Here is a 24,034-nt window from a genome sequence, read left to right on the forward strand (position 1 = left end):
CAGCTCGAACTTTGCAAGCGAAACCTTGAATCTGCTTATATATATTCCAACAGCTCTCTGAGTTTGCTGTTCGAAGTTTTCTCTAACACGGCTGCCTTTATTTTCCAGGTCCTTTGCAGCCAGCATGATGCCATCTTTATAACCCGTGGAGGAGAGAGCGCTCACCATGTTCAGGTAAAGGGATGGTGGGTACAGCAAGCGACGAGCACGGCCACTGGCAGGTTGCTTGTCACTGTATGAGAAGTGATGCAGCTTAATCATTCAGTTGACATCACTCTCTTGTGTTTTACTCACTTATACTGGGGTGCAGAGGGCCAGTCATGGGTGGTCTCAGTGAACTAATGTGCATTTGGGGAGCATCTCAGAGTACCTACAACAGGGGCTCTGTAGACAACCAGGGAGGAAACAGGACTGGTCACCTGGAATCTCTTTCCATCTTCTACAGTGTTAACATAGAGTTATTGCTATTGTTCATCTTTATTACCGTATCAGAAGGCTTTAATCTTTTCAACATTGATGTAAATAGGTGAATACTGAAGACTCTTCTAATTAAAGTCTTATCTCTGTTCCCTTATCTGAAGTTGCCCTTCTAAAGATTCTTTGCATTTTCCTTTTCAATAAACGTATGTCCCACGACTTTGATTTGCCCCACTAGGTCACCAAGATTAATTTTCCATTAACCGTTATGGCTTCTTTCTTTCTAATCATCTTTTTAGAGTATTAAACTTTGGGTCAGCCTCTGTATAGGATATAAACCATCTCTTTCTTTGATGGTCTTTATGGAACAGACATAGATGGTGATGATCTCTGGTCCGTGGACTGAACCTGGCCCTGTTAATTGAATCAGACCATCTGTGGATAGACCCGCACAGGAGTTCCATTGACCATGGCAATTTTGTCATTGGCCTTGCTTCTTTTGTGACCCAGTCTGTATTAGTTTTCTCTGGCAGCTGTAACAAAGGAACACAAACTGGGTGGCTTAAATGACAGACACTTATCATACGCGGTTCTGGAGGCTAGAAATCCGAAATCAAGGTGTCAGCAGGCTTGGTTCTTCCTGAGAGTTGTGAGGGAGAATATGGTCCATGCCTTTCTCCTAGCTTCTAGTAGCCTCAGGTGTTCCTTGGCCTCTGAACGGCTGTCTTCTTCCTGTGTCTTTGCATTGTTTATCTCTGTGTTCAAATTTCTGCCCTTTTAAAGACACCTATCATCTTGGATTAGGGACTCCTTTAATGACTTCATCATAATTTGACTATCTGCATAGATTCTACATCTAAATGAGGCCACATTTAATCGAGACTTCCACATACTTTTTGGCACACTAAGTCAACCCATAACACTATCTAAGGGAAGGGGACTTCGTTCCTCTTGGTATTCCCTAAAGAAACTAGCACAAAGCTTGTTGCTTAATATTGGTTGAATGAGTGAATGGCAAAGACCATAATGACCGTGGCCAGATTCATTTGGCAAAAGCAAAGTGCAGTGACCAGAGGTGGGCAGCTCTTCTGCTCCCTTATCCTCAGTGACCTCTTACTTTTAGGATAGTCCCAGTTCAACAACATCATAAACAGGAACGAGCTTCCCTTTAAAAGTAAGCGCAAGTAGACTTTTTCTACACTGTAGCCCTCTCTGTGAGCCAGGCCCGCTTTCTCTACCGCATGGCAGGCTGACAGTTTACACGCCACCTCTATCAGGACATCAAGATATCTTTCCAGCTAATTCAATACCATTGCAATCATACTTAGCTGGGCTATTCTTTCTTTCCAGCTGCATCACTTTGGGCTTATTAAATTTAATGTCTATTCCAGAGCTCTCATCTCTAAATGCAGTCCTGAAACAGGTCTGCTCCCGTTGTGTCTTCTCTCTTCTCTGTGCTTCCCCGGGTAGAAATTATTAGCAGTGGTCTTTTGCGTGTTGCTTAAGATTTGAGTATTGGTAACATGTGAGGATCCTGGTCTCAAGATAGCACTTAAATGATCCAGTCCTCAGCGATGTTTATTTAGAAAACCCTTATTTCCTGCAAGGGTAGAGCTTTCTGGACGTATCTACTGTGACTTCCAGGAAAGGATTACCTTTCTGTCCCAAAAGGAAGCCTCCTGCTGAGAGAAGTCCAAGGCCAGTGGGGACTTGGTCCTGGGAATGAATCAGGCATCTTTAGAGACCCTGTGAATTGATTTCAGGCCCCGGGTTAGTGCTGCAGGTGGGCAGGCCAACATCTAGATACAGACTGTGTGGCTCCCAGCTGGGCTCCCCAAGGCTGGACATCAGGTGGGCTGGGATAATTGACTTCCAGGCTTCCCAACCCCACGGAAGCTTTCCTATTCCTGGGGGTGGGGCTGCAGGCCATCCCATGGCTGAGGGATAGTGTTGGCCTAGACAGCACTGGCTTTATAAGATGATGACAGGCAGTAGAAAATGAAAATGAAAATAAAAATTCATGTTAGCCTTTTTCACGCTGACGTTAGTCCTGACAAAATTGGTGAATCACAAGGCAAATTTTTATGGTGTGTGTGATGCCTGCAGGCACGGTTCCACCAAATGCCATCGTACATGGTCGTATAACTTCATCCTGGCGCCTCCACTGCTTGCTTGTCTTTTCCATTTTATTGAAGTGCTGGCTACCCTCTATCACAAGTGCTTACTGTCCTTCTATAATAACTTCCATGTGAATCCCCTCGTTTGGTGTGTGAGAATGTCTACAGGCCTAAATTAAAAGTAAGACAATTTGTTTTGGTCACCCAGTGACCATATCAGAGTGATGGTGGAAGAGCTCTTTGGTGATGACGTGTCGAGTCCAGTGAGCAATTACATCTCGGTCGTTAAACAGTCCTTAAACAGCTTGTTTAGTGCCCTAGAGTGGCACTGCTACAGTTATAACATTCTAATACATCTTATTGTAATAACTAGGTTACTTTGTGTGTACCTGACACTTCTCTACCATTAAAGAGAAATAAACCAGAAATGAAACCTCAAGTGTCTTGAAAACTAAAAACTAACTTACTGTTGCCAAGTCTTTTCCCCTCTTCCATTTTGCACTTTCCAACTTCTCTAATCTGAGATTTCTGAAAATTCAGATATACCTGTTTCGTGGAATTGATAATAATATGCATATTCACTGTGAAACTCTGACTTTAAAAAAAAAGGGGAAATGCTTTTTATGTTTTTTTAGTTAAACGGTAGTTTTAAGGCCTCTGAAATTTTAGAGTGTTTTTATGATACACCGGAAACATTTTAATTAAAGAAATGATACTTTGAATCAAGATTCTGTCAGACTTTCTCAGAAAATATTTGCACACGGCTAAGTTAAGATACGAATCTTCGTGTTTGTTCCCTTTGGGTTCTTTTTCTGCCTGTCTCGTGACGGTTCTTTTTTTGTTTCTTTTAAATCTGTAAGCTTATACTCAGAGCTTTTAAGCTGGTGACATAGAAGTCATGAAGAGCAGAGGGCTTCTGGCAGAGAACTCGGGAGCTCGGCATACTTCTCCATGTCTTGCTGCCCTGACATTTAGCCCTCACTAAGCTCTATCAAGTTTTCTATAATTCTTTTGTATTTTCACTTTCTTTCCCCCTTTTCATCTATGACCATCATCTTCATGGCTTTTCCTTCCTTTTGTTTTTGTTTGTTTATAAGACCATTCAGTTTGTTCATTTGCTCATTCACTCACTCATCCATGCAAGTATTGTCCTTCTCACATGTGCCAAAAATGGCTCTGGGGATAGCATCAAGGTGGTCACAATTTAGGTGGGAGATGGTCGTGCAGAAATTGTTGCTGTGATGGGGCTCTGTACTATGTGCTCCGCACACACAGGAGAAAGAGCAACGGAGTTGGCTTGGGGAAGTCAGGAAATGCTTCAAAGAGAAGGTGGCATTTGAGTGGAGACCGAAAAGAGTAAGAACCTTGCCAGATGGATCCATGTGGTGGAGAGAGAACATTCTAAAGGAGAAAGGACGGGCGGCCTAGCAGGGAGGTGTGGGGAGCAGGGTGTGTGTGTACTGCTTGCTGTTTGGGCGACGTTGCTGGAGCATGAGGTGGGACGGAGGGTGTAGGGCTGGCTGAGGCTCTGTGGGAAAGTAGGCATCGATGGAGAAGGTCCCCTTACATACTGTGAGCCCTCCTTCCATCTCAGGTCTGCAACCTGCCGTTGCCTCGGGTTCATCCTGCACCTTGCAAGGAGGCTGCCTGTGATACTATACGTATCAGCTATACGTATACATATATCCCCATATCCCCTCCCTCTTGTGTCTCCCTCCCACCCTCCCTATCCCAGCCCTCTAGGTGGTCACAAAGCACCGAGCTGATCTCCCTGTGCTATGCGGCTGCTTCCCACTAGCTATCTATTTTACGTTTGGTAGTGTATATATGTCCATGCTACTCTCTCACTTCGTCCCAGCTTACCCTTCCCACTCTCCGTGTCCTCAAGTCCATTCTCTACATCTGCATCTTTATTCCTGTCCTGCCCCTAGGTTCATAAGAACCATTTTTTATTTTTTATTTTTTTTAGATTCCATATATATATGTGTTAGCATACGGTACTTGTTTTTCTCTTTCTGGCTTACTTCACTCTGTATGACAGACTCTAGGTCCATCCACCTCACTACAAATGACTCAGTTTCATTTCTTTTTATGGCTGAGCAATATTCCATTGTATATATGTGCCACATCTTCTTTATCCATTCATCTGTTGATGGACACTTAGGTTGCTTCCATGTCCTGGCTATTGTAAATAGAGATGCAATGAACATTGGGGTACTTGGCTCTTTTTTGAATTATGGTTTTTGAAGGGTATATGCCCCGTAAATGCTGGGTCATTTACTCTGTAAATCATCTGTCCTGGCTGCACTCGCCTGCTTTGCTTCTCACACACGGTTTGTTCCTTTGTCCTTCCAGCCTCCATCTTCAGAACCCCCCATCCTTCAGGACATCACTCAAATCCATCCCCTTTATGAAACTTTTCTCCACTCATGAGTAATTTACCCCTTCCTCACTGCAGGGGAACTTTCAACGTACTCCTCACATCACAGTGTCACATGCCTCTCTTATCTCATGGGTTAGTTCTCTAACACTCAGAAGGGCTGGCAGGTGCTGAGGAAACGGCCCACATACCTATTACGTGTCCTGTTTGTGCTCGAAGTGCAGCCTCTTACATATTATAAAGGCTGCATTGACGTTTGTTAAGAGTGGAGGGAAAACAAAGTTCCTTTAATCTGTAAGGCTGCTACAGAGGTGGAACCGAGGGGTTGATTACTTGTCGTATGGAAGAGGCAGTGGTTAATGTAAGATCCAGATGACACTCTTGCAGGGCAGAATACTTTTTGGTGAAGGGAGAAGGATTACATTAAACAGAAAGCTGGGATATGGACAGAAAAGCGGTCCACTTTGTAAACTAGTTAAACCGCCCTAAGGCTGAGACATGGGAAGAAGAAACTTAGAAAGCCATTAAGCCATGTGTGCCTGGTCTTGACGGCGAGTGACAAATGACAAAACAGGTAAAAGCACCTATATTGCATTAAGAAGCTCTGCATCTTTCTAAGAGATGGCCTCTGGAAGACTTGATTCAATTTAAGACTTCTCCATTGCAGATCTGGAGACAATCACAATTTCAGAACTATAAATATATATTTATATAAATATTCATATAAATATATTGAAAGTTTGCTGCCACTGAGCTCAAAAGACCATAATCCTATTACTTGTGATTTTGACAAGGGTAAGTATGAATAACTGAAAGGAGAGATCGATTAAAGGAATAATATGAACAGGAATAATGGAGTTAAGGTAATTGAGGCAGTATTGGGCCTAATGGACCTTGTTCTCTTAATGCCTCTCTTCTGCTCTTCGTATCGAGTTGGCCCTAAAGTCCATTCGACTCTGCACCAGGAGAGAAGAACATAATGGAAGAATTAGTATTGCTGTCTATAAAAGAATCAATCTTGTTTTTACAGAAGAACATCAATCAGTCTGTGAAATCAATTAGCTGGAATTTTTTACATTCAGCTCATAAGGTAACGAGACAAAGCGATGAGCAAAGCCCGTCTGCCTCGCATGTAGTAGATGTTCAGGAAACGTTTCTTGAATTAAAAGCCAAAGGAGACCATGGATTTAGTTGAAACACTACTTCAGTGTAAGTCCTTTCGTCGGTACTAATTCAGTCCTATCCCTTTTCCTCGATGGACTGTGTCTGTCGTACTGTAAGTAGAGATGATTCAGTTTCATTGATCTCTGCAGTGAGTTCTCTCACACGTCAATTGCCGGGCAGCCCAGGCCAGCCTCGCGTGACCTTGGGTCTCTGTATTACTTAGGGTCTGACCAGGGGCCTGTGACTTGGTTTTCGGCCCTGTAGAGCACTGGCAGATTACATGATTTTGAGAAATATCTCTTTGATGACATTACTGCCTCTTCAGAAAACTTCACTGTCTCCCCTTTGTCTCCCGAGTTACAGGCTCATTAATGCTTTAGAGTCCCTTCCCCACCCCACAGAGCTTCTGCGTTTGGCCTTCTCCCACAGCCTATCCACACTGAACTCCCACCTGCCCGTACTCAGGCCCAAGGCGGAAGGCAGATTGGTCTCTGCACGGCATCATCCCATTTTCAAACAGGCACAATGCTCCCCTTGGAATTCTTCTTCTCATATGTAGATCCATCCAATTAGAGTCAGTCTGCCTAAGGCAATCATGATAGTCCTTAAAACTGTATGTTATCAAGAATCATGCTGTGAAGACGTTTATTTCAGTGAGAGGAATGGTGTTAGGAACTAGAGAGTTGCAGGCACACAGTAACAAGGTTGTTTTACCAGCAGGTATTTCAGTGATAATGATGTTTTCAGTATCCACAGGAGTGTAACTTCAAAACCTGAACATCACTGAAAAGTATATTTCACTGTATCCCTTTTCACAAGTTTGTAGTGAACGAAACTGGTATTTTAAAAAATGATTTCAACATCGTAATGACCCGCTATGGTGAAAAACTGAGAGTAAAAACTTAAAGCAGCTGTATTTTTAGTAGAAGAGGTTTTTTTCCTTTCTGCCTTAGTCTGCATTAAATAAATCTTATTTCTTCATCAACTGATCACTTTGTATCTAATACACATTATGCAGACTGTACAGTAGAAATGTTTGTAACGTTTATTCTTCGAAACTGAGTTTAAGTCCTTTTTCCTCCATTGAGTTTGCCTCTTACGATTCCACTCTTCTGTCATGGTTTTCCCCCCTCCAGATACCCTTTTTTAGGCTAATTATCCACTCAAGGACCTCTTTAATGTTTAACCTTTTTGAGAATTTTTAAAGGCTGCTCTGAAATACAGACATATTTTTATTTCCCACAATGCCCAATGCATCGTTAGGACAATGTGACATCCTTGTTTACAGAAAACATACAGTTATTAAATTCAGTTTCACCCCAAATTTCTCTTTTCCCTACTTCCTATTCTACCTGAACATTGGGTCTTGTCTAAATGGTTAATTTTTTTTTTTTAATTGAGTAATCCCCATTTCAATGTCAACGTGAAAGGATGAAGAATGACTAATAGGTTTCACGTTAAAGATGGTACACGTTTTATTTAGTTCCTGAAACACGATTAAAGTGACTTTTTTTTTTAAGTTACATATCTATAAGAACAAAGGAATGGGGCAACAGCCATAGCATTTTGGAATCTGGGATACAGGTGGATGAGTGATAGCTTACTGAGCAGAGGAGAAAGGAAGAAGTAGCCTAATTTACACTGACGACTTGTGCGAAGCTCAGGAATTTTCAGCAACAAGGACCCCTTGGAAATGAGAGTGACGATAGGACTAAAATTAGGAGTATTGGCTGAAAGTTCAGATCTGCTCCCCAACTTTATACAAGCAGGTAACTAACTGCCCCTCTTTCACTCCATAATAGGAATGGAGAGGTTTTTTTTTTTTTTTGTACAGATGATAAAATAGAGGTTTCTGGATTGGAAGGTATCAGGAAAAGTCAAGTGGTATTATATAGTCTTGAAATCAGGGAGATTGCACTGATTTACCAAATCCTGAGAACCATAGCTACCTTCTTCTCCCTGCCCCCCTAGCCTGAAGGCAGCCAGGATGATACCCTATCTGCAGGAGACTTCCCTGGGATTATGACCTAAAAATAAAACTCGAGGGCTTCCCTGGTGGTGCAGTGGTTGAGAGTCCGCCTGCCGATGCAGGGGACACGGGTTTGTGCCCTGGTCCCGGAGGATCCCACATGCCGTGGAGCGGCTGGGCCCATGAGCCATGGCCGCTGAGCCTGTGCGTCCGGACACGTAACAGGAGAGGCCACAACAGTGAGAGGCCCGTGTACAGCAAAAAACAAAAACAAAAACACAAACCTCGAGGATACTGACATCAGGGGTTCCCAAAGAAGAGCCCTAACTAGAACAATCCTAAAATAAATCTCAAATCAACCCCTCCCCACAGACAAAACCTTCCTGTTGACTTTCTCGGGCCTCACCAATAATTACCAAGCAGACAGCCAAGGATCATCAGACATTTAAGGAAAGTCTCTATTATGCGAGACAGAAACTAAAACATGCAAACAGAAAAAAAGCAACTTGGAGGAAAACAGAACCTTTGCAGGAAGAAAAAATCTTAAAAAAAGAAAATCATTTGTATCTTCAGATAGATAAGGTGTGATATTACAACTGTGAAACAGAAGAGACTTTATAAGGGTTGGGAGATAAAGTTAAGGAAATTTCCCAGAATGTGAAGTAAAAGAGAAAGAATAGAAAATAATATAGAAAAAATAAGAAATGTATAGGATTGGTTCATGAGGTCCAACGTCCCAAAACAGCAACACCAGCTTGAGAGAATATAGAAAACAGAGGACAGAAAACTGTCAAAGGAATAATTCAACAAAATCTCCCCCAACCAAAGATAGGAGGTTCCCAATTAAAAGGTAATACCAGTACATGGTCATGAAACTTGACAACACTATGATGTGCTCCAATAAGTGGGTAAACCAAAAAGACCCCAGATCCCAGAGACGGGACCAATGTAAGAGCCAGCTGTGCAGAGGGACAAGTGATCCACTGATCTCAACAGGAGTAGGTAGAGAGCTTCAGGAGAGACCGCTTGAAGATGATGCAATTGATAAAACACCTGATCTATTCCTACTGAGAGGAGATTTACAAATCTGGGGGAGGCTTTGGGGATAACCTCAGGCTAATTATATAAGGAAACTAACCAAAGTGAAATGTAACACTGATTTGTTACATTGAAATGAAACATTTCAATGAACTGTAACAGGAAGGAGAAAAAGGAATGCAGAAAAGGAAATGTAATCATAGAATATTACATGACTCAGATACTAATAATGTCTCTGTAGCTATAATGATTTAAGATGGGTATTTAATATAACCAGAATTGTGCTAGAATTCTGAGGATAGGAACATGGGACAAATATAGGTGGATGAAAACTAACCAACCAACCAACCCTCATCTTCCTTATTGGAAGGCCAACAGATAACGCCTAAAATTGAAAAACCAAGAAATAGTGATACAAGCATGTTATTAAAATCAGTTCTCAATTTCGCCTCAATGTGGCGCACATAGGAACAGATAACTTAGAAACATAGTAAGCTGGGGACATGCATCTGGGGACTATTGTATAGCTAAGAAACTTCCAAATGAAATCTTTTCAAATTTTCTAATGAGAAGCCTGAATTTGCTTTCATGAACATAACTTCTTTTCACATTGCTATTTGCCTAAATAGCTAAATAGAATTCTTGATCAAGATGTCAGTGATTCTCCTCTTGGAATTCATATTAGTCACTGTCAGGTACTACACAAGCATCGATTAAGAAATATTCAGGCTGTTTCACCACTATTCCAAATTTTACAGCAGTTAAAATTATGTTTAAAAAATCCAACAGCTTTAATCGTCTTCTTTGCTCTATAAATGCAATACTCCGATACTGCCCTTTGAATTTTTTTTCTATGAAGTAATTAAAAATGATGACGGGGCCCCTAATTGGTAAAATGCGTGTTCATTGTCAGAGCAGTCACCCCATAGGTAGCTTGGATGCCAGTGAAAGGGCACGTTAGCCCCCAGTGGAAAGAAGTTTCTGAAACCCATAAAGAGAGAATTTGGGGAGCTGATACCAAGAGCTTTGCCCACCAGTTCCCCCTCCCCAACTTACTAGAGGCCCACCTTCAGCCAGCTGTACCTTGCACGTCTGGAATGCAAATGCCTCCCCCAGCTGCATGGACGGCTTCTCCAGAAGGGCAGTGGTACCTTCTGCAGCGGCCTGTTAACATGGGTGTCCCTGGACATGCAGTGCTTCTCAGCAGAGCAGTGGGGACTGTGCCTTTGGACTCTGGGGAAGCTGATGGCCAGCTGTGACCTTTCCAGCTGCACGGGGCCCCACCTTCTTCTCTGAGGCTGAGGGGTGTCAGGACCTCATAGCAAACCTGGAACCAAGTCACAGCACAGCAGTGTGCTGAGACCTACCGGCTGGGATGCGCTGATTTCTAGATGTGGAAGCAGAGTCCCAAATGATGACTTAAAAAGTTGTAAGCAGTTAACCTGCGGGCCTAGCACTACTTAACAGGTGAGACTGTGTTCCGAACAAATTGGCGTAAATACAAATCGATTCTCAAGGAATATCTCTCATGTGGTCATATTAGACCTTCCAGACCTTTTACTTCATCCAGGGATTGGAAGGAGCTGCATTGAACCCCGTTTCCATGAGGCGAGACAATAAAATATATGTAATTGTGGAATATGGCCCACTTCTTAAATTCAGAGGCTCTTCAGTTTGTGGATTAACCACATGCTGTATTTTACCATTTTGTCTCAAGTATGAAGGTAAAGAACCATACATCTGAAGATAGTAAACTTCATCTTTTTCTAAAAGGAAGAAGACAAGTTGAAATTAATGGGGAATAGAACTTGTGTTTTGAATCTCCGATTGTTTATTTTCTTGCTGTCCCTTTAACATGGTCCTAGGGAAGTTAGTAATAATGTTTTAGGAGAAGAGTTAGGAAATGGATAGTCACTCTTTCACTACATTTTTAAGCTGGAAAAGAAGAAAGGCAGTTAAGAATACAGAGCGGTGACTTCTCACTCTCCCTACAGAGGGGAAGCAGAACGTGGTCCATTTGGTGCCCTCCATATTCAAGGCTGAAATTGGAAACAATGGTGCTTTAATTCGCTGCTGAGTTAATGGGCCTGCTGATTTGTTCTCATTTTTCAGGCCTCTAAAATGTCCTTAAAACCCTCTCAAGGGTTTTATACTTTTAGCCTGAGGTCTCTGTGCTTCATTTTTCCTTTTGTTCTTCAGACACTCTCATTGCCTCTCCTTGTTTCATCTTCTGAAAGGTTCAGAAAAATGCGTGGTATGTACTGAATAATTTGGATGGAGCTTGTGACATGTCTTGATGATGTTAAGCCACTCAGAATCCTAGAAAATAGTCCCAGCTTGCATTAGCAGTAGATTAATGCAGGTGAACTTCAGAGTCTTAATTTTAAAGAATTTACATTTTTACCAGTGATGATTGAAAACCACTGGCATTCTCTCTGCCTGCATTACTGATTACAATTGCAAATACTTGCAAAGAGTGCTAGGGTGACTTTTCACTGTTCCGTAAGGAGCAGAGTATTATTTTACCCGTTTAATGGCTATTAAATATTAAAAAAACAATTTTCCAAAAATACATCCATAACTGTATGCAACACGTGCACAAATCACAATGGGAAATATATTCTGATACGCATGCCTGATAATACTTGTGTAGATTAGTTTCCGTGTCTAAGAGAATTTGCCGAGAGGAAAGGTTAAATTCGGGGGAGGTTTCTCATTTGCGACTTTGTTCCGAGGACGGAACAAATAGGGGTGCTTTCAGATGAAACTGAGCAAGTTATTACTCAGGTAGTTCCTTTTTGCCCCGGGATTTCCTGGATGTGAGCTGTACGTGAGCCCCAGCCTCAGGATCTGAAGCAGGAATGGTGGAAAACCATAGTGAGTTAGTTATTTGGGATGTGGGACCCAGAAGCCCCATCACCTCTTGAATTTTCCCTGTGAAAAACGAGCAGGGGTTATTTTTTAATGTTAAAGGAATTCCTTCGGAGTAGAGATTCAGAGGAGAGCAGGAACGTATTAGGGGAGGGGTCTTAAGAGAGAAGGGTTAGCCCCACCTTCTGGAGAGCAGAGAGGGGGCAGGGCACAGGGGTGGGGCCTGTGAGCTGGGGGCAGAGCTAGAAAGGAGGAGAGTGAGGGGAAAGCAGGGAGTCAGCTGGTGGACTTGAGATCCGGGGCTGAAATTTAATTTCAGAAGAAACATTTGGAACACTTGGCAACATGTCACATGATTGATCAAAGTGACATTTGGGGGAGGTAATCTTTTTTTTTTAACATCTTCATTGGAGTATAATTGCTTTACAATGGTGTGTCAGTTTCTGCTGTATAACAAAGTGAATCAACTATATGTATACATATATCCCCATATCTCCTCCCTCTTGCGTCTCCTTCCCTCCCACCCTCCCTATCCCACCCTTCTAGGTGGTCAAAAAGCACCGAGCTGATCTCCCTGTGCTATGCAGCTGCTTCCCACTAGCTATCTGTTTTACATTTGGTAGTGTATATTGGGGGAGGTGATTCTTGCTGTGGGTTATACAGTGACTCAGAAGAGGGAGAAGGCAGGCACATAGTGAGAAGAGCTGCAGTGAGGAAGGGAGAAGGCGAAGAGATTGGCCTTGGTGACAGGACTGATAGAGAAGACGGAAGATGAGGAGAGCTTACTGAGAACTTTCAGTCAAGGCTGGGGGGCTGCCTCGGAGAACTCCTCCCATCCCTACTGGTCCGAAAAAAAAAGAGGGCGTATCCAAAAGATTATATACGGCAGATGTCCAGATGCCTTCTAGAATAGATCAGTTCTCTTCCCAGCTTGCAGGTCAAGGAACCGTGGCAATGGAACAGTTTGCAAAAGACAGAAAATTTGGTCGGTTCTCCTTTGGACGTGCTACGACCCTTTCCCTCATTCCTCCCACTCCCGGGAGATCCTACAGTTGGCAATAAGTAAAGGGGTGTGAGAAGAGTTAGCTGTCGGGAAGGGAGCACAGGCCTGGGATGGGCTGCGCATACACAGTAATTGGATCCGGGTGTGGGGATAAGCATTCCATGTCACACAGAGGAGATGGGAAGAGCCGAGGCTGGAGAGCACACACAGTAAGCTGCCTTTTGAGGCCAAGGGAGGAAAGGAGACAGAGAAGGAGCAGTCAGAGTGGCATTAAACCCGTGAAATTGATCTGAACTTGACAGGGATATTTGCTTCATTAGAGCTGATCGTCTGACTTGTGCTTTTAGGCCATAAATGAGGGGACAGTTCCATCCCCCAAGACTTAGCATCCACAGAGAAGTCACAATATAAATACAGCAAGGCGAGCCCCCAAAGCAGCCTTGCTGAGCAGATGTTCAGCCACCAGAAAGATTTTCATGAGCCTCTTTTACAAATATACTTCCCCATTCTTCTTCTTAGAGTCAGCCTCTTAGAGTGAGAAGCCTTTAAATGAGTATCAGGAAGGACATTTTCAAGAAAGTCCTGTACTCCATAGTGGTGGAGCTATCTTAACAAAATGAGTGAAAGTGGTCGAAAGGTACAGACTTCTAGTTATAAAATAAATAAGTCGTGGGGATGTAGTGTAGAACATGGTAACTCTAGTTAATAACAGTGTATTGTACATTTGAACATTGCTAAGAGAGTAGATCTTAAAAGCTGTCATCCCAAGAAAAAAAATAATTTATAAGCTGTGTGTGATGATGGATGTTAACCAGACTTCTTATGGTGATCGTTTTGCAATATATTCGCATATTGAATCATTACGTTGTACATCCGAAACGAACATAATGTTATATGTCTCCCAATAAAAAATTCTAAAAAGAGAATACATTAATTTTTACATTGTAATCAAAATCAAGCAACACTCACCGAACCACCAGGATGGATTATAACGCTGAACACTTTGTTCTAAGTGGGAAATCCCTTTGAGTCTTGTATCAGTCAGGGTTTTGCAGAGAAACAGAATCAATAGATATGCACACATCTACGCCTGTGTGTATGTACATATAGTATATTTATTTTAAGTAATTGGTTCACGTAACTGTGGGAGCTGGCAAGTCTGAAACTCATAGGGTGGCCAGCAGGCAGGAGTTGATGTCGTAGCCTTGAATCTGGAACCTGTAGGGCAAGTCAGCAGGCTGGAAACTTAGGCAGGATTTCTTTTTTTAAATTAATTTATTTTATTTATTCTATTCTTGGCTTTTTTGTAAATTAATTTATTTTATTTATTCTATTCTTGGCTGCAGTGGGTCTTCGCTGCTGCGCGCGGGCTTTCTCTAGTTGCGGTGAGCAGGGGCTACTCTTTGTTGCGGTGCGCGGGCTTCTCATTGCAGTGGCTTCTCATGTTGGGGAGCACAGGCTCTAGGCCCACGGGCTTCAGTAGTTGTGGCACACGGGCTCAGTAGTTGTGGCTCATGGGTTCTAGAGTGCAGGCTCAGTAGTTGTGGCACACGGGCTTAGTTGCTCCGCGGCATGTGGGATCTTCCCGGACCAGGGCTCAAACCCGTGTCCCCTGCATTGGCAGGCGGATTCTTAACCCCTGTGCCACCAGGGAAGCCCTAGGCAGGATTTCTGTGTTACAGTTTTCAGGCAGAATTCTTTTTTCTCCTGGAAACTCAGTTTTTTTGCTCCTAAGGCCTTCAACTTGATTATATGAGGCCCACTCAGATTATCCAGGGTACTCACCTTCGCCTAAAGTTAACTGAGGGATACTGTGAATTATATCTACAAAAATACCTTTACAGCAACAGCTAGACTTGTGTTGGACCAAATAACTGGGCACCAAAGCCTCCCAAGTTGACATCACATACCTCTGACTTTTACTTTGGTGGAAGAGCAAAGTTAGCTGTGTTTTGTCCCGTTTCCTCAATGTTGAAATCTTTACAATGAAGAAAGATTTTCTTAGTCATTCAAAAGTGGCAGTTTTGGTGGTACCTTTTATCCTGTCAAATTATGAAAAAAAAAGAGAAAAAAAAAACTTTGAAGAGCTGGGCAGCACCAGCACCTTACTTCTGTCGCACAGGATGCAGACGGTCTTGTCTGCTCTGTCTGGTGAGTGGGTGGCATGGGTGATACAAGTTATACTCTTCCTAAACTCTGTACTGAGACCACTCCCCTGACTGTGCAGCCATTGCTGGGATGTGGGGAGTTAATGTTTTCTGGGAAGAACTTTAATGTTAGGATTTACTGTCTTTTGCACATATAAATTTGAAGCCTTGGTGCTATGCTCTTCTAGTTATTTGCATTTAATATGCATGCAAATTCACAATGTATCCTACGTACCGAGCACATAATTTATCCATCGGTACTTTCCCTGGTTGTTAGCAATTTTGGCCTTGTTAAAAATTAATGCTTTGAAGAGATATATGATTTCAAATTTATATGTAGTATCTTTAGTTTCCAGAGGAAGATACGGAGTACATTCTCCGCTGGAAAGGTAGAGCTCTGCTGTAACGTTCTCCGTGTTTAAAGAAGTTACATATACTGCTACAGGTTAGAATGCTTTTATTTATCTTTCCTATGAATGGGTTCGGATTAGTTGGCACAGATGTTTGTTTCCCCTAACAATGCTGAAAAATATGTGTTTCAGAAGCATGATTGCAACCCACAGCATCCTGATACGATGGGGAGGGAGAGTCCTTTCAGGTGATACACACACCTCACGCAACAAGAGTACATATTGTACGTTTAATGGAAGAACACCAGGTCTGTACAGCATGACCCACGGCAGGAGGATCCCAGAGAGAGACTCTGAGGCCTCTCCGGCTGCCATTTAGGCCTGTTGTCTTGGCAACCAAAACACAGCCATCAGTCGTTTCCTGGGCCAGGAACTCCAGTCAGCCCTGACTCCACCACGCCCTTCCCTCTTCCCGCTTCCAACCTATCGCTGGTTCTGCCCCGGCAGCTTCCAGGCAGCTTCAGATTTTCCTCCTCACACATCTCCAGGCCCCCACCTGTGTCTATTCTTTCCCCTCATCACCGGCCTCCTGGCTTCTCAGCTGTGTACCTCTTTCATCAGTGCAAACAAGGTTTCCCAAACCTTCCTTCCCACTATTGAAGAAAGTCCTCTTTCTGTTTAAACCTCCAGGCGTTCAGCATCCTCTGCGGGGAACAGGCTTCCATCCTCAGCTTCAGCTGTCGGCTCTGTTCCACTAGTTACCCTTCTCTTTGTGCTCATCTTCGTGGCTTTTAGTCACCCTCCTCCTGCAACTTACCCACACCGTGGACGGCTTTACCCTGTCTGTCTCTGAGGTGTCTCCGTCCCTCTCAAAATCAGCCCTCCTTAAGTGATAACGAGCAAAGGCTCTCCAGCTGACAAGTGGGTGATGGCGTCAGCACCAGCATAGTCAACGCCATACATGTTATGAGCAGCTTCTGTGTCGGCATAGTGCTAGTAGGTGCGTAAAATGGGCTAAATTCATCCGGCCTGCAGACGTTGACTCGCGGACCAAGTCGGGGCCTCTGTGTGTTGTCGTGCAGCCTGGCAAGGACATAAGTCGGGGTGAGAAGCCATTTTGGCTCTGCTCACACACACGGGTGTCCTTGGGCACAGTTGGATCTGCCAGAGTAAGAGGTGCCTTCCACCCCCCCCCACTCATCCCCCAACAGAGGCACCTTTAGTAACCAAACTGTGCTGAGACACAGAGCCGAAGGGGCCCCATTTTCTAGCTCCTTTGTGGGCCAAGGTGGCCTCCCTTACTATTTGCAGATGGGCACTCTCTGCACTTGGGGAGGCCTTAGCTCACGGCATATATGTGAAAATCAAGAAGAACTGAAATGAAGTTTTCTCTGAAGAGGAGAAAACATCCAAAGGAAGACCAAATCTACTCTCTCTCCTTTAGAAACTGTGAATGGCGGGGAATCGTACTTTTGCTTTTGGATTATGTGACAGTGTTTGATAAATGTGATATATTTTGTGGTAATAATGATTTTGTGGTAATAATGATTTTGTGGTAATAATGACATCCAAGCGAAACATTCTGCAGTCTTTCTCTTCCCCTTCCTCTTCCCCTCCTCTTCTTTTTTGGTAGTAAGCATAGCAGATTATAAATGTCTAAAATATTTTGGGTGGCTCCGTGATGCATTTTTACCAGGCTGGATGGTATCATAAGTAACTGCAGCCGCCAGGTCCCATCCATGTGCTGTGGGCAGAGCGGCCTTCTGTCACAGAATGTTCGGGGGGCATGGAAGCCACATGCTCAATTTGCATACCGCTCAGGAGCCCTCAGGGTGAGGACTTGAGCCTGGCTTACTTCTGGAGCTCAGACATGGACTGATCTCTCCCATGGCTTAGGATTCCCCGAAAGAGGCTGGACTGAGAGAAAGCCACCTGGGAAGAAATCTGCCCATGGGACCAGACTGAGCGACAGCCTGGATGTCCAAGGGAACAGAGGCTCCAGGTACCTCTCCTGACTTAACTAGCTTCCCCTCAACTCCCCTTACCAACAGAAGACACCTGCTCACACACACACACAAACAAGTATGCTCTGGCATGAACGAGACTGTGGCATACGGCGTGGGTTGGCAAACTCCGGCCCTCGGGACAAATCCAGCCTGTGACTGTTTTCGTAAGGATGAAAGGCTAAGAATTGTTTTTAGGGTTTTAAAGCATTGTAAAAACAAAGCAGAGAAGAATGTGTTACAGAGATACATTACTTAAGCCTTTGAAGCCTAAAATATTTATTATCTGGCCCTTAAAGTTTTCCAGTTCCTGCAAAGAACTGGTCTCAGTGCCTAACGACTTCTTCTTGGTGGTGCCTTTTTGAAAGAGCAAGGCCCGAGAGTGGAAATGGTTTCCCTGATGGCCGGGCCTGGAGGTTGGCGTTTTAGAGGAACTTATTTGTCCAGAGAATGTTGTTGGGTGGGGGGGGGTCGATGGTGACTTGTGGGTGGCAGAGTAACAGTGGTCAGTGGAGCCCACGAAAAGCACAGCGAAGAGGAGAGGAATGCTCTCGGGTGCGGGAACAGCCACGCCCACAAGCACCAGGGCATCTCATAGGGAGTCACTGAGGAGAGGAATCCTGGGTGGAGTACGGAGAACCGGGACCTGGGCTTTTGCCTTAAACGCAACATATTTGTGGCACCATGAGTGAGGAGGCTGGGGTGGGGGGTGGGGGGGACTTTGCGTTTACACTTACATTTAGTTCACAAAGTACATCTCATTTTGGAATTGTGAGAACCCTCTGAAACAGGTGAAAGGGCGTTTCTTTCGACTTCAATCTATAGAGAAGAAAGGATTGATGCTTGGTCAGAGGTGTGCCCTGTTCAAGGTCGTACAGTTGTTGTATGGTGGGGTTGGAAATCAGACTCACATTCTGGCTCTAAAATCTGAGCACCATCCTCAGGGTCAGTGAATTATCATTGTGAAGTGTTAACCCTGCACCCCAACTCCCCAACGCAAAAGGCTTTCCACTCAGTATGAAGTCTATATGTAAGTTTCTTGTGTTAATGTATAAAACAACAAAAATGGGTAGAATAGCTCTAGAACTGGAATCGTTTTGCATATCTCGCCTTTGTAACTTTCTCACGTGGCAAAGTATATGTGGGAGAGAGTCTTAGCAGGTGTACAGGATGGCTCGCGCCGCTCGGGATCGCTTGTGTACGTCTGGGAACACTGGCTTGAGACAGATTGCTTGGCCGTTCTAGCTTGACCTTCATAAAGAACCTGTGAAAGGAGCAATTGTGAGAAATAATTAATGACACTATGACAGTCTTCATGAAAATTGGAGTGGCTTTCACTATTTTACCAAAGATGTCAGAGCAAGATCCTATTTACCAATAAAAGATAAATCGAGTGGCTTGTTGTGTGTGTGTGTGATTTGGACGGCACAGACCGTCATTCCTACCTGGCAAGACAGGAGAGAGAAGTTTACCCATTTACTCACCGTCTAGAGACTTTGATATTTTTCTCCTCATTAAGTGTGCAGGGGAGCCAGCTGCGTCTGCATGGGCTCTGGCTCTCCATCTGGGTCTGAACCTGAGCGATGGATTTGGTCCTGGAGCCAGTGTCACTGAGACAGGAAGCAGCCAGCCACAGGGAAGTCCATCAAAACGAGAGCAATCCGGCCGTCCCAGGAATCTAACCGCATCCATATTCAGATAAGGAGAGCACTGAGAGTGATATCAGGGACTCTGGGGGTAATGCTGCCTTTACACGGCTCATAAAGTATGTTAAAAAAATAAAGCCTTAGAAGTCATGCTTGTGAAGAGTGAGGACAGGAAAATGAGCGAAGCAATTCACACGGTGTCCTTTTCTTTGGAGCAAGAAGTTGCGTCGGTTTCTCAGAGTGGCTATTTCATCTTTTACCTTCTCAGTAAGCATGCCTCGGTCAGCCATGGGTTAGCAGCTCAGGATCTGACTTGGATCTTTGCCTTGCTGACTCCTTGTACCTTTTTGATTTCAGCTCAAATGTCATTTCTTAGAGAGCCTTCCTCCCACCCAGTCTGGGGTTTCCTTCCCCTGGCTCTGCCCCCTTGTTCTCTCTCTCTTCATTTTGTTTTATTTTCTTCACAGCACCTATCGCTGTTTGAAATTGTTTTATCTCGATTGGCCTGTTTACTGTCTCTCTCTCTTACCTCTGGGACGTAAGCTCCATGGAACAGAAGCCAACTGTTTCTCTCTGTTCTACTGTTGTGTTCTGGAGCACATAGAACAGTGCCTGGCATATGGCAGGTGCTTCAGAAGTTCATTGAGTGACTCAATGAAAGAATGAATTAGTGAGGAAGTATGTGGTTTTCTGTTGCTTAATTCCACGGCATAGTGCCCAGATACTGGCTTGTGGTCTTTCCCTAGTAGGAGAATCCAGAGGGAGGGACTGTTAGTTTTCTATTGTTGCAGTAAGACTTTACCACAAACTTAGCGACTTAAACAGTACAGATGTATTATCTTAAAGTTCTAGAGATTAGAAGTCCAGCACAGGTCTCACTGGTTTAACATCAGACTGTTAGCAGGGCTGCATTCCTCTCTGGAGGCTGCAGAGGAAATCCATTTTCTTGCCTTTTTTGGCTTCCAGAGACCACGCACATTCCTTGGTTTGTAGCCCCTTTCAAGATGTTCAGAGCCAGCAATGATCTGAATCTTTCTGACTGCCATCTCTCTGATTCACTACAGCTGGGGAAGTTTCTGTGCTTTTAAGGACTCCTGATTAGATTGGGTTTACTTGGATAATCTAGGAAAACCTGCCATCTCAATGTCCTTGTTACTCCTATCGGTAAAGTCCTTTTTGCCAGGTAAGGTAACGTAGTCACAGGTTCCGGGAAAAGGATGTGGACATCTTGGGTGCGGGAGGGGAAAGGGGTCATTATTCTGCCTACAATGTGCATTTACTCACAGAGCAGGTAGAGGATGCTCCAGCCCAGAACATTGTGTTCCCGGAATATATATCGTGAAGGACAGAGTCTTCCCAACACATTTATTCATTCAGTAAGAAAGATTTCTGGAGCTCATCGCACTCTCTTTGACAGTTTTGTTTCTGATGGCAGAGTGGGCGAGGCTAGATTGCTGTTTTGTAGGGTTTTGTAGAGTTGGGTGTGGGGAACTTGGAGAAGTTCACCTTTCAGGCCCAGGCCTGACGGTGAGAAATTGGGGTGCTAACCAAAATGGGATCAGTGTGTCCAGTGGGGACTCATAGCAGCTGGAGTGGTGGTGACAGATAACATTTATTGAGTGTAGGCCTGTTTGGAGTACTTTATTTAATTCATGCAATCTGTACATCAATCCTGTAATAGAGGTACTGTTATTATCCCTATTATACAGCTAACGAAACTAAGGCACAAACAGGTTAAATAAGTCGCCCTAGATCTTACAACTAATAAGTGATTGAGCCAGGGTTAAAAATCCCATGTCGTCTAGCTCTAGACCCTGCTCCCTAACCAGTGTACTCCCCTGCCTCTCATGGGGCCACTCAGAGAGTGGGTGAAGGAGCGAATGCGAGGGCCAGCGTGGGGTCTGGAGGGCACAGCCTCAGTTTCTGTGCAGGTGTGTTGGGGGGTGGTTGATTTGGACCCCTGGGTTTCCGCTTCCGGAACCTGGGCCAGATGGCACTGTGCGCAGGCGCAGCCCTCCTCCCGGGGCGGGGGAGACGTGGGAGGTGCTGTCTGTGCTGGGAGGATGCGGAACCACGCCGCCCGTGGGCGTTCCCTGTGAGGCGCAGGCCGAGGAGCCGCGTTCTGAGCTCCTGGGTGAGCCATTTGCTGGGCTTCTGGGTTTCGTGGCGTACAGGGTGGAACGGTTGCAGAAGAAAGAGTTGGAAGCCGCGAGCTGACGTGTCCGTTTCATCAGTTTCCAGTTGTGGGTTTGGGCGAAGCCCCTTGGATTCGCTGAGCTTCTGTGAAGAGAGCCTACAAATTGTCTGCATCTCCAGGTGGGAGAAGGATCAAATGATTATTGAGAAGTGCTCTGTAAATATTGGTTATTACTGTCCATGAGCCTGACCCGCAAGGTGGGGAAAAGGAAGCATGTTGGGGCACCTCAGTGCCTCAAAACCTGTCTGGCTTGTATCACCCTTGGGGTAGCCTGAAGAGAGGGAGCAAGATACGAGATTTTCTTCCCATGAGACTGATTGATGGCAGGGATTTACAGGTCAGCCTGGGAAAGCATGTAATCAATCAGGGAGTAAGAAGGAGATCTTGTTTGGGGCGTATAGGTCCATGGTCACGATGGCACTAATAACCCAGCAGTGGACAAGCCTCCTCCACTTGTTCCCGTCGCCCCTCATTTTAGTAGCTATCAGGTGGCCGGGTCTTGTAGGAAGGTGGTTTTCTGTAGTGGGTTTGCCATGATTGTGTGAGCGCAGGTGATGGCTGTGAGTGTCAGGCTTCAGAGGGAGGTGCAAAAACTTCCCTTGGAGTTGGTGAGCCTCTGCAAATACTTAATCAGTCACACATGACTGTCAAGAGCAGTGAAGGTTCTGAGATTTTACCCTGCCTGTGAGCTAATAAGTGAGCCTGCCACAGTTCCATACGTGTTGGAAAAAGACACAAAACTCCTGGGTCAGACACGAAGGATTCTATTCCACGTGGCACAGCCTGCGGCGCGAGCTTCCTGCTTGCGTCAGTTTCCCTTGTTCCCCAGTTCCCGGGGGGGCAACACTGAGTGACGCCAGGTGGGTACTTCACACCTGATGGGTCTGTGTCACAGCTGAGGAAGGCAGAGTTTAGGAAGCCACCAGTCTTTTTTTTAATTATTTATTTATTTTTTACATCTTTATTAGAGTATAATTGCTTGACAATGGTGTGTTAGTTTCTGCTTTATAACAAAGTGAATCCGTTACACGTATACATATGTTCCCATATCTCTTCCCTCTTGCGTCTCCCTCCCAGCTTCCCTATCCCACCCCTCCAGGCGGTCACAGAGGGAAGCCACCAGTCTTATAAAGGGCTGCTGGCAAATGTACTCAGCCTTTATTATCCTGGTCAGGGAATCAGTCTGTCCTCTGTCCTGGAGGGAGATGCCGTCTTCATCCTTCCAGGCTGTTTAATTTACAGACATCCTTGTAAAGATAGTCTGGTATAAATGCCGTCACAAGACATGTAGTAAAGCTTCCGAATAGAAACTAATGCATAATTAGCTAAATTCCTAATAATGACCTATCAAAGGTGTTTGTCTTTAAATACACGGAATTGTACCAGTGAGTTGATATAATCTGAATTCTCTTTAGGAAAAAAATTCATTTCTAATTCTCTTCACTTACTGAGTTATACTCAGTATTTTTGGACGGTGATTCAGCCAAACTTGTTGCTTAAATTCTCAATTACCATGGAGTTCAGAATTTTTAATGAGTTGGTAATTGAAGGATATTTTAATTAAAAGTGGTTTACCTGGAGCTGCAGAAGGTGTGTGATTGATTGTTTGATCAGCTTTGGTTACAGGAGTAACAAAAGTAAGAATTTAACACTTTGACAGTGGATGATACTGATAGAAACTTACCTAAAGAGTTTTGCTTAGAACAATACACACTTTTCTTTGATTTCCACGATAAACTTGCTAGGCGAATTCTACTGGGAAAATTATTATTTGAGGTACAAGTTTCTTTATATTTGATTTTTCAAATAATTCCCCAAATATGTTAAATCTTTACTTATGATCATGGTTGAAAATTGTGGCCCTGTCATTTCCTACTCAGTATGTAGCCAGTGGTAAATTGAACCCCAAAGTCTTGGATAATCCATGAAATAAATGAACTTTGAATTTTTTTAGGTTTAAACTTGAGATAAGGACCCACATGGTGCTGTAAATATCAGGAAGTTCAAGGACTCACCTTCTTCCTGGGGGTTGGTGAGGGCTGTGAATGTGGCTGGATCTAGACTGGAATGCAGCTGGATCTGGATTGAACTTCAGATCTGCCAATTCCTAATTCTGTAATTTGCCTAAAATATCTGAGCCTCAAATCTCCTCATGTAACAACTGTAGATAATGACTACTGCATCATAGGATAGTTGTGCAGCCTAAATGGAGTAAGTTATTCAAAGCTGATACATTCCTTCAATAATGTCAAGGGAATATTGAAGTCAGTTCAGGACCATTATAAAGTTTTGTTGATTACTTTCAGCTTGGGTGAAGCTTTAAATTCTTAAATCCCTTCTTTAAAGCACTCGTTTATTGTCTGTTATTTTTCTAGTTATCTAGGTGCATTGGGGAATTAAAATCATCCTTTAAAAACCATCTCATGGCTATCAAAAGCTCATAAATTGTGAGATGCTAATAGGAAAGTCAAGATCTGCTCCAACTTATTATTGCAGGAGCGCCCAGAGCTATCTCGGGAAAAGAAAGGGTTGGCTTAAATTCCCAGCATCAGATGCTTTGCAGATTTCAAAATACGTCACTCACTATAAAATCAAATCAATTATTTATCAGCCACACACATACTAATCACGGTTGAAAGTATACAGACAACAGGGAAGAATGGACGGGTACCTTACTATTACCACTGCTAGTATTAAGAAATAACGACAGCTCACGCATGTGTGATGCCCTC

At 43.9% G+C, this 24,034-nt stretch overlaps 1 protein-coding gene across 4 annotated transcripts in view; it reads left to right on the plus strand.

Moving 5' to 3' along the window:
* The window catches only part of ENOX1 (ecto-NOX disulfide-thiol exchanger 1), a 610,579-nt gene that overhangs the window by 145,167 nt on the left and 441,378 nt on the right, over positions 1 to 24,034 (plus strand). For all 4 annotated transcript variants that reach the window (XM_059995963.1, XM_059995964.1, XM_059995965.1 and 1 more), the window contains exon 2: positions 109 to 174. The gene's annotated coding sequence lies outside the window, so the exon portion shown is untranslated. The remainder of the gene's footprint in view (positions 1 to 108; positions 175 to 24,034) is intronic.

This window comes from Delphinus delphis, chromosome 18 (assembly GCF_949987515.2).
Source record: "Delphinus delphis chromosome 18, mDelDel1.2, whole genome shotgun sequence".
In the NCBI taxonomy this organism is placed as follows: Eukaryota; Metazoa; Chordata; class Mammalia; order Artiodactyla; family Delphinidae; genus Delphinus; species Delphinus delphis.